The sequence below is a fragment of the Nanorana parkeri genome, unplaced genomic scaffold (genome assembly GCF_000935625.1).
Source record: "Nanorana parkeri isolate BGI_ZX_2015 unplaced genomic scaffold, ASM93562v1 scaffold1177, whole genome shotgun sequence".
Taxonomy (NCBI): Eukaryota; Metazoa; Chordata; class Amphibia; order Anura; family Dicroglossidae; genus Nanorana; species Nanorana parkeri.
Genome location: NW_017307445.1, coordinates 172001 through 182179, shown reverse-complemented (window position 1 = coordinate 182179; position 10179 = coordinate 172001).

Sequence of the window (10179 nt, the reverse complement as noted above, 5' to 3'; positions counted from 1 at the left end):
TCTGTGCCAGGAACAAAACGGAGCGAAAGAGGCCATGGGGTTTGTTACATCAACTTCCTGTCCCCTCCAAGCCCTGGGAGATGCTTAGTATGGACTTCATTGTTGAACTTCCCCCATCGGAGGGCTACACCTCCATCTTTGTTGTGGTGGACCGCTTCACCAAAATGGCCCATTTCATTCCCATGGTGGGTACCCCTTCTGCCTCAGAGACTGCTAGAACCTTTCTCCGTGAGGTTATCCGTCTCCATGGAGTTCCTGGCAACATAGTTTCTGATCGTGGGGTCCAGTTTACTTCCAAATTCTGGAAAGAGACATGCAACTCCCTAGGAATTGAACCTCGGTTCTCCTCCGCCTACCACCCTCAATCAAATGGCCAAACGGAGAGAACAAACCAAACCCTAGAACAATATTTAAGGTGATTTTCGTCCTTCGCTCAAGACATCTCAAAGGTCACAAGACACGAGGTGCAAGAGAAGCCTCCTCTCACTTCGGCCTCCCTACCAGGTAAGTGATACACAGGGATGAGTCACTCACTGGCTTCCTTATTCTCTTGGGACTTCAAGCAGTGAAATCTTCCTACCATAGTTCCTGGCTTTTGTTCCCTGCTCACTTGGAGTTTTTGGTTTTCCCATTTACTTCTACTGTTGTGTTGTATACAGATTTCCCAGCCATGCTGTATATAGCGCCTCCTCCACTGATTCTGAGGCACATGAATCAGGTGAACTCATGGACTTCTAATCTCCCAGTAATTTAGAACGGGCTGTTATGAAGATAAATATAGGGAAACCTTTCTCTTCCAAAAGTTTTAGTAAAATGTTGGATATATTTTTTGCAAGTTCAGAATATAACCAGGTATAAACCATTAGTACCATCTACACTCTGCCAGATGCTTTTCATCCAGAGGTTGAGGAAAAGTCCTCTGGATGAAATGCATTGGGCAAGGTGTACATAGTGCCAACAGTTTAGCAAGTTGTAAATAGGAGACACAACAAAAGTATTATATGTCTCACACATAGTGTGTAGGTAATCTGTGCACATGAGTATTACTGCTCTGGGAAGGGGATTTGGAAATCATGTGAAATAAATGAAACAAAAAATTGCAAGAGAAAGGTGAGAACCCTTCTTAACTGCCTTGGCCTGTGTTCAAACCAGGGAACCAATACACAGAGATCTCCTCAATATAGTCCCTGATAGCAATATGATCTGAGTGTGACATGTAGCTATAAAAACTGATTATCACTGCAGACCTGATCTCTGCGGCATTTGACACAAAAAGCTCAGATAATTGAGAGGAACATTTTATTGAGAAAGTAATTTTATTTCATGCAAGCTACAAAGTTGTTTGCTCCATGCAAGCTAGGGAACCATTAATCGCTGAACTGCCACAAACCTTGAAAGAAGAAACACAAAAAGATGTCAGTCTCACAGAGATTATGTAGCTGTATGAGAAAGGGTGGCTGATTTAATGGCCAATAGGTCATCAACTTTCTATATATATTTGCCAATTTGTAAAGGAGATAGCATTACAATCCCTCAAGGTTACATATCTAACATTTCCAAAGATGCTACATATAGCTCAGAAAGACATTTTATATTCCAAAGAAGAAGAAAAATAAATGATATCTGAAGACAAACAACTGGTGGAAAACTGTGAAGTCTCAAGACAACAGGTCAGCCTACTGAAAATATTTTGTTATCAGATGATATACACAAATTGCTAAAGAACAAGCTAGTCAAAGATATCTTTGATTTCATGGACAAGTAAATGGGATGTTATTAAAACATACACTTATTTTTTTTTTTAAAGTCAGATTTGTATTATTATATATTCTGTCCTCATTTACCTTGCAGTGTCAGAGATCTGCATAGAGACTGCTCATTTCCAGTTTAGACCCGACCCCAGTTGCCTAGTAATTCCCAAATATTATCCAATCTCGGCCTCCCTCTTTCTTTATAGTGTGGTCTCTTATAGACCTTTGTAAATTTTGCTTTGTCCTAGTCACTACTATGACATCATTTTGCATGGTTTTTTTTTGGCCAGTAGTCCAGATAAACTGTTTTCATTTGTCTGAGAATGAATATAGGCTATAGTGCTGCTGGTAGATAGTCCGACCTAATAAAAATAATTATGTAATGTTAAAATGTTTTGACTAGGGATGCACCGATATATCGGTTGCTGAAACATATCGGCCAAAAATGGCACTTTTGGCTAAATGCCGAAAGTGCCATTTTTCTGCCGATACAGCTGCGCATTCTTAGTTTCTTTTCTTCCCGCTGGGCGCTGCTCTGTGTCCCAATGGGGAGGAGAGAAACTGTGACAGCTGGCCGAGCGCTGCGGGTGGAGAGCGCTGTGAGCGGACGGCGTCTCTCCTACCACACCACTCAGCCTCCTATCACATTCCCGCAGAGGTGTGTGGGCGGAGAAAGCAAGCGCTGTCACAGGAAGCTGAGCTCTCCTCCCTGCACCGCTTGCTCAGCCTCCTGTGACGGCTGTCAGAAAGGAGAGCCAATGCAAACACTCAGTGATCAGTGATCGCTGAGTTGTTGTACATAATTGAGGACATAGTATGGTTACTATATCCTCAATTATGAATGAATGGGAAGTGATCTCCATCACCTCCTGTTCATTCATGATTTTGGTTATAGTAAACATATTATCTCCAAGTTATGCATGAAGAGGAACACTCAGTATAGAGGATTCCTGTTCATTGATAACTGGGGCTGTAGAAAAAGAGATTGAGGACTTTGTGTCCTCAATCTCTTTTTCTATTTTAAAAGGGAAATATCGGGGGTCTGTTTAGATCCCCAATATTTCCCCAAAGCCCCTAAAAGTAAAGTACAAAATAAAAATATTTAATAAAAAATGAAAAAATAAATGTAAATAAATGTAAACAAATTAAAAAGTTTATAAAAATAAATAAAAATAAAATACTTTTAAAATTTGAAAAAATTAAAATAAAAAACATTTTCGGTTTCGGCCTGATATTTTTTATTTCGGTCTCGTTTCGGTTTGAAATTTCCATTCCGGTGCACCTCTAATTTTGACACTTATCCAAGTGGCTTCCTAAGTTCAAATGTGTTTGGAATAATGGAACCACTAAAATTAGTGACACAACATCTTCAACATAGAATATGTTTTCATCTAATTTCAGATCTCTAAATTATGTCACTCCTCAGCACTATGAACAATCTGGGTACTATATTGTCTTATACCAACTGTTGTGGAGTAGTTCTAACAGACATAATAGCAGTTCTGCTCACCTTTGGTGCTGACCAATGCTGCTTCTTTAAGGAGAAACTAAAGTCTGGAAGCTATGCCAAGTAAAATGAAGGGAGAGAGCAAAGGACTATTTACTAGTATTGCTAGTGGTTTCACTGCAGTTGATTGTTTCCCGGTACTGACTTACCATGCCTTGTTCCACACTGTGACTCTGCTTGGAGTTGGCTATCTTGGCAAAGGGAAAACTTCTCCCCCTTATTTCACAGCCTCCAGAAAGGTGAACAATGAGTGGCACAGTAGTGACATCACCAAGGGGGTTATTCATTAAGCTGCCGAAGGCAGCCGAGTAAAAAACCGACCAACCCCATTCAGCTATTCACTTCAGCCCGGTGTGGCTGAAAACAGCCGTACATCGGCTGGCTTTGGCTCCCTTCACTTCGGTTTCCGAACAGCCTCAGTGCCTTTGGCTGAACCGAAGTGAAGAACAAGTTCACCTCAGCCAGTCCAATATCTGGATTGGCTGGGGCCATTCTGCAGTTCATTCACTGCTGTGTGCCCCTATTCTCACAAATACATACATACATCACGGCTGCCTCCATCCATTTGTTGTCATTCAGCTGGAACCTTTCAATAGCAATTTGACAAGTGCTAGCAAAATGTCAACAGATAGGCGGCGCCAGCGGTGATGTCACTGCTAGCTCTGCCTACCTGTTGACATTCGGCCGACACCTGTCAAATTGTTCATTTTTAAAGGTGTGGGAGTTCATGTGCGGTGGGGTCAGCGAGTTTTTTGGGGGGACCCTACATTGGTTTTTTTTATTATTTGTTTACATTTTGTGGGGAGAATGGTCTGCTTCAGCTTAGTCCTTCAGCTTGTTACTGAATAACCCCCCAAATCTCACTCAAAATCTCCTGAAATTAGCAATAAGAGGAAGCAGTGCCTAATATTCACACTGCAGATATACAGCTACAAGTACAGCTTAGGCACAAATAACATTTGTAGATGTTAGCTATAAAATACCAAATCTGCACTTTTTGAGTTCAGGTTCCACTGTATGAACCCTCTATAGCTCTTTTCATAGTATGCAATGAAAGCAATGAAAGCTTTCTCCAGGTTTAAGAAACATACCTGTGCTCTACCATCTTCTCTGTTGTTTGCCTCTGGGTAAAAGATACCTTTAAGGTTACCATGACCATGTTTAAACCTGGCAAGACTAATCTTAAGTGCTGTGTCATTACTCTTGGGTGTCTAGTGTCCAATATGCTTAAGAACATTTTGGCCACGGTAGTTTTGCAAGTTTTAAATGTACACTTTTCATTGTTTTATGTTTTCCAGTTTATTTGTAAGGTGCCTTCCTCTCTTATCTTTAATGAACACTAGAGATTCTTTTTCTCATCTCAGGCTTTTAAGAACCTTATAAATTAGCTTTCAGTTTTCAGTAAAACTTTCATCTGAAAATTCCCTAAACCTTTCCCATGATAATTGCTTAGCATTTTTGCTATTTTTTTTATTGACATATTGCTATTACTTATGCTGTTTAAGAATTTGTTCAGCCCTGTCCTTTTTTCTTATTCCTTGCAGCTTCTGTTACGTAAATTGTCCACCATGAAGTCTTTTTTCCCTAGTCACCTGCTGCAGCTCCCGTAGTAGTAATTTTGAACCTGCCTCTGCTTACTTTTTTGTATTAGATTTATTAAAAGGCATGGACAACAAACATTAACACAATACAATCTAATCCTTATTGTTCTGCATAACGATAAACTAGTATCAGATCCCAGTACTGCCAGCATTTACCGTAATAAAATATGCATGTATTAAAGAGGATCTGAACTGTAGAAGCTAGCCGCAAAAAAAACCCCAATGAGAGTGAAAGGACTAACAATAGACATGTAGAGAGATGCAGTCCTAATATCAGTAACAGTATAAATTCTCTGAAGGTACAAATTATAGAAAGGATCAGCAACCCCAATTAGAGGAGATGATAGGGTTTCCTTACTGAGTAATAGAGAAGTATATTGGATCTTTAACTTAGAGACCAGAATTTCAAAAATAATTAATTTTAAATGGGATGTTACCCCCCCATTATGAACAAATTAAAGATATATTTTGGTACTATTAGATTTATTAGTTCATTCATTTTCCTTTGTTAAATCCCCTTGTTTTCCTTAGGTTTTTTCTTTTTTTTCCCAGCCACTCCCCCATCCTTATTATTTTTTCCTTCCCCTTCCATTCCCCCTTTTTTCCCTTCTGCCCTCCACTTTTACCTTCCTCCTCTTCCCTTCCCTTTTTCTCCCTCTTAATGGCCCTATTATTCCCCTTGCCTCCCCACCCCCTTCACACCCTTTTCTCCACTCCCCCCCTTTTTGCCTCCTTCCCATGTTACTCCCTTTAAGGGTATATTATCAATCAGCTGCTGATCTTTTCAGATCAATATAAATTGAATAGATATAAAAAATTATACTGTCCAGTCTTACCCATGTTCTCAGTTAGATTTGTTTTTATCTGTTTGTTTTTTCATCTTTGTATTCATGTTGAAAACTGTTATTAACATTTTAGGCTTTTGGGAGTTTTTTAATGGAATATTTAATGTGCAATTATACCTTTAAGACTTAAGCTGCATTGATTGTACAATGAAAATAAGAGTTCACCCCCCATACCCCTTATCTCTGCAATCAAGCCCATATTGGGTGAAACTTTAGTGAAGGGGTGGATCTAGACAGGGCTGAAGTGTGTCCTTGTATAATAAAGTTGGATGCGATTTGATGTCATTCTTGTGCAACTTCCTGCTTTCCTACAGAGGGAAAGAACTAATCAACACTTCTGCAATGTGGCTCTTTGTGGAGATGGTCATCTTAGTATAGACAGGGGTTAGCTTCCTCATGTCAGAGCTGCTCACCTGATGATGATCTGATGACTGCTGGTGGGATGTTCAACAAGCAGCAGAGGTGGATAAAGCATAAATCCTCAGAATGAATTAAGCAGAAGCAGGGAGATCCTTGCACTGCAGGTTGTCAGGTACAGCTTTCTCTCCAGCAAGTAGAACAGTCTCAGCACAGTCACTAGTACATGTGATCTGTACAAAAAAAAATACATGAATAGGATGGATATGATATTAAAAGCACAACCAGTGGCTCCCATGCCTAGAATGTGTTTACTAGCTAATTAACTGTATTGTCCTTTTGTTGAAACATTAGCTTCTCAAATTGGAGATTAGAACTATCTTGTAAGGGGTCTATTCACTAAGCTGCCGAGGGCAGCCGAGTGAACAACCGACCCCAAGTGAAGTGAGCCGAACACTGTTCGGCTATTCACTTCAGGCTGGTACGGCTAATTTCAGCCGTACATCGGCTGAAATCAGCCGTACATCGACTTGCTTCACGTGGCTTCGAGGTGGCCGAACATGCTCAGCATGTTCGGCCGACCCGAAGTGCAGAAGGAGTTCGACTCAGCCGATCCAACATCTGGATCGGCTGAGCCGAACCTCCGGCAGGCTACTCACTGCTGTTCGGCCTATTCTTATAGATGCCGAACAGCAGTGAGTGAATAGCCGAGCGGCATTCGGCTCGGCTGTTCTGCTCGGTCCCACAGAGGGACCGAGCAGAACAGAAAAATATTTTAAAAAGTAAAAAAAAATAGCTCCGCCCAACTGTTTTCTATTGTCCAGCGGTTCTGCTGCCATCAAAAAAAAAGAAAAAAACTTTTTTTTATTTTGACACGGAGCCGTGTCAGAATAGAAAAAAAAAATGTGCCCATGGGAATGCATTGCTAGATTCCTATTGACTATTTCAATTTGCAATAGCCAATAGTAAACTAGCATTTGTACCGTGCAATACGGTGCAATACTAGTTTACTATTGGCTATTGCAAATTGAAATAGCCAATAGGAATCTAGCTATGCATTCCTATGGGCAAAAAAAAATTATTATTTTTTTCTATTCTGACACGGCTCCGTGTCAGAATAAAGAAGAAAAAAAAAAGCAGTGTTTCTCTGCTGGGCGGCCGGGAGCGGTAGACTCCCGCAGCGCCCGGGAGAGTTTGCTGTCTGAAGATCAGTGTCCCTGGTTACCTGGTAACCAGGAACGCTAATCTCTCTGCAAGTGGCCGGAGCCAGCTGTAAGATCATGGCTGGCTCCGCCCAGCTGTCAGGAGCAGGCTGTCGGTTGGCCAATGGCCGGCCGCTCTGCCAGCTTCGGCTTTCAGCGCGACTCAGCCGAGCCGAGGCATATGCCTTCGGCTCCACTGAGCCGCTCGGCTAAGTTCGGGAGCTGTACGGGCTATTGTGAATAGCCCGTACAGCAGCCCTTTGGTTCTACTGAAACTAAGGGGTCCTGGGGCCGAAGCTAGCCGAAGGATCGGCCGAAGCTACGGCTAGATCCTTTGGCTGCTTCGTGAATAAACCCCTACGTTTCATTATTTACTTGATGGGAGTGTTTGATCTCCAGCTTTAGATATTTATTGGTTATGAAAAGTGCATGAGGGACATGTCCTTCATTCTGCCTTGTATCCAATTAAAGAACACCTACATAACACAATTTGCACTCCATAAGGTCTGAGTGAATCATGACCTGAAATAATTAGCCCAAAGCTTGTAAGATTTTCCAGCAAAAAATACAATTTAGGACAGTGCTAGAAAATGTGTGATTGCCAGGCTCCCAATTGCATCTTTGATAGATGGATTCTGACATTGCATCAATCTAATGATTCTTTTGGGAGTATAGTTCTCATAATGTATCAAACTTAATTAATTAAGACAGGAGGTAGCATTGAGCAATACTTGGTAAACTACTTTTTTCAGTTTTTCTCACGTACATTACTCTCTTATTTTTGGCTGTAAGAGATTGTTTAGAAAAAAATTCAAGAGTAGAGAATACCAAGTAATCATACATTCTTTGTGGAACTGGCTTGAGTCACTGTGCTGAATACTGGGGTTCAGTACAACCTGCGTCTGCTTTGTTTTGTCTCTACCTGAATAGTAGCATAAAGAACTAGAAGAACGTTTTGCGAACTATAGTCAATTGTTCTTGCAGTTTCTGGGATTTGTTTTTGTTACCAATACACAATTCATAAGATAACCTTTAGATTCTTGAGAAATAGATGCTTTGAATATTTTAATGTCTATGTCATGCAGAAAATAATTCCACGCCTATGCAATATTTATGTCAGCAAATTGTATGTCAGCAAAACTTTGGTGACAATATTTTAATTATGTAAATTAACATTGCAGATTAAGTAACTCATCTATCTTAGTAATTGGCCCTAATTTGTTAATTTCAGCATAGCTAACGTTAACAATTAATTGTCAAGTCTTGGTACTATACTATTTATATCTCTTTTTTTCACATTGGGGAAATGCTATATTGAGTTAAAGTGATCCTTCCAGGTTATCAAGCATGTAAACAAAGTAAGCTGCTCCACTGTCTGTTTCAATTGTTCTGCTTCTTTCCCCAAAATATGTGGCCTAAACATACCTCGGTAGAAACAGAACTGTAACTGTTAGGAAAATGTTGACTGTTTGTAAAAAGTCAGTGGATAAACCATCATCTCCATCTCTAACCACTTTCCCTGTCTGTTGATGTATGTTAAGAGCAGTAATATATACTGTAGCGCTCACTCCTGAAGGAGCCACTGGATATGAACTAGGGCTCTCCTACCTGTTTTGCCAGCCATTTATTGCACAGTAGCAACTAGGAGAGAGGGTTAGGGTTGCAGGTAATCAAAAATAGACTATGTATTCTTTCTTAGCAATAGCTTGTAACAGTAGCACAAAGTCCTATATGAACGACCAGTAATAAGTAATAGCACTAGAGAACAGCCAGGAATCGTACAGGACTTCGAGAGAGAACTGTCACAGGACTTGTAGTGCACCAACTGGCTTCCCTTCTGTATAGTACCTGAGATTAAGGCGAGGGATTCTTACAGGGTCCAGACAGCAGCTCTCACCAGCTCCTCTGCGGCACTCTTCCAAAAGCAGATTCCACCTCCAGCCCAGCTTCCATCAGGTTCCTTTCCAGTAGCATTTAAAGTCCTGTGCTCCCAGCATCTGCCACATGCTGAGGCTTAGACCAGGCATCCTGTAGTATCTTAGGCCTCTAGGACCCCAGAATCTGCCACATGCTGAGGCCTAGGCCAGGCATCCTGTAGCACACAGACCTCCTCCCAGGGAGGGGCCCAGGGGAGAGAGAGAGTTCTGGAATGTGTCCCCATACATTTATCACCTTCCTCCAGGCATACCGCTGAGTCAGCCTGCCCAGAGTCAGCCTGAGGGATGGTGGATCCTCCCTCACTGTATGCTGAGGCCCCAACCCAGCAACAGGGGGAAACAATCAATCCGCCAGACTCAGGGAAACCTACAGAACCTAGAGAAATCAGCATCCAGACTGATTACAGTCCAGATATAAACTAAATTTTGTAGCGACATAGGAAGGGCAGAAGTGTCTTTGACATGTATCGTGTGACTGACAGCAAAGGGCAACATGGCAGCATCCAAAAGGGAAACTCATGGGTCTCTGGGGACAGACTAGAACAGAGTTTTTGCTCTCTGATTATGCATCAGTGAGTTGTCTCTAAGCAGCTGAATAATACAGTACATACACCGATCAGCCATAACATTATGACCACTGAGAGGTGAAGTGAACAACATTGATTATCTTACTACAATGGCACTTGGAAGTGGGTGGGATATATTAGACAACAAGTGAACATTTTGTCCCTGAAGTTGATGTGTTGGAAGCAGAGAAAATGTGCAAGTGTAAGGATTGCCATAGACCGCAGTATACCTTCATCTAGTAAACAAAAGGGAACAGAGCGCCACCTGCGTGTGTAAAATCGTTTATTACATTAAATAAAACAAGGGATAAATGTACTCACAAACAAACGTTTTCATCAGGCTTTAACAACAAACGAGAGGCCACACTGTCTGTTAACCCAACATGGTATCCCCCGACTATGTAACACGGTAG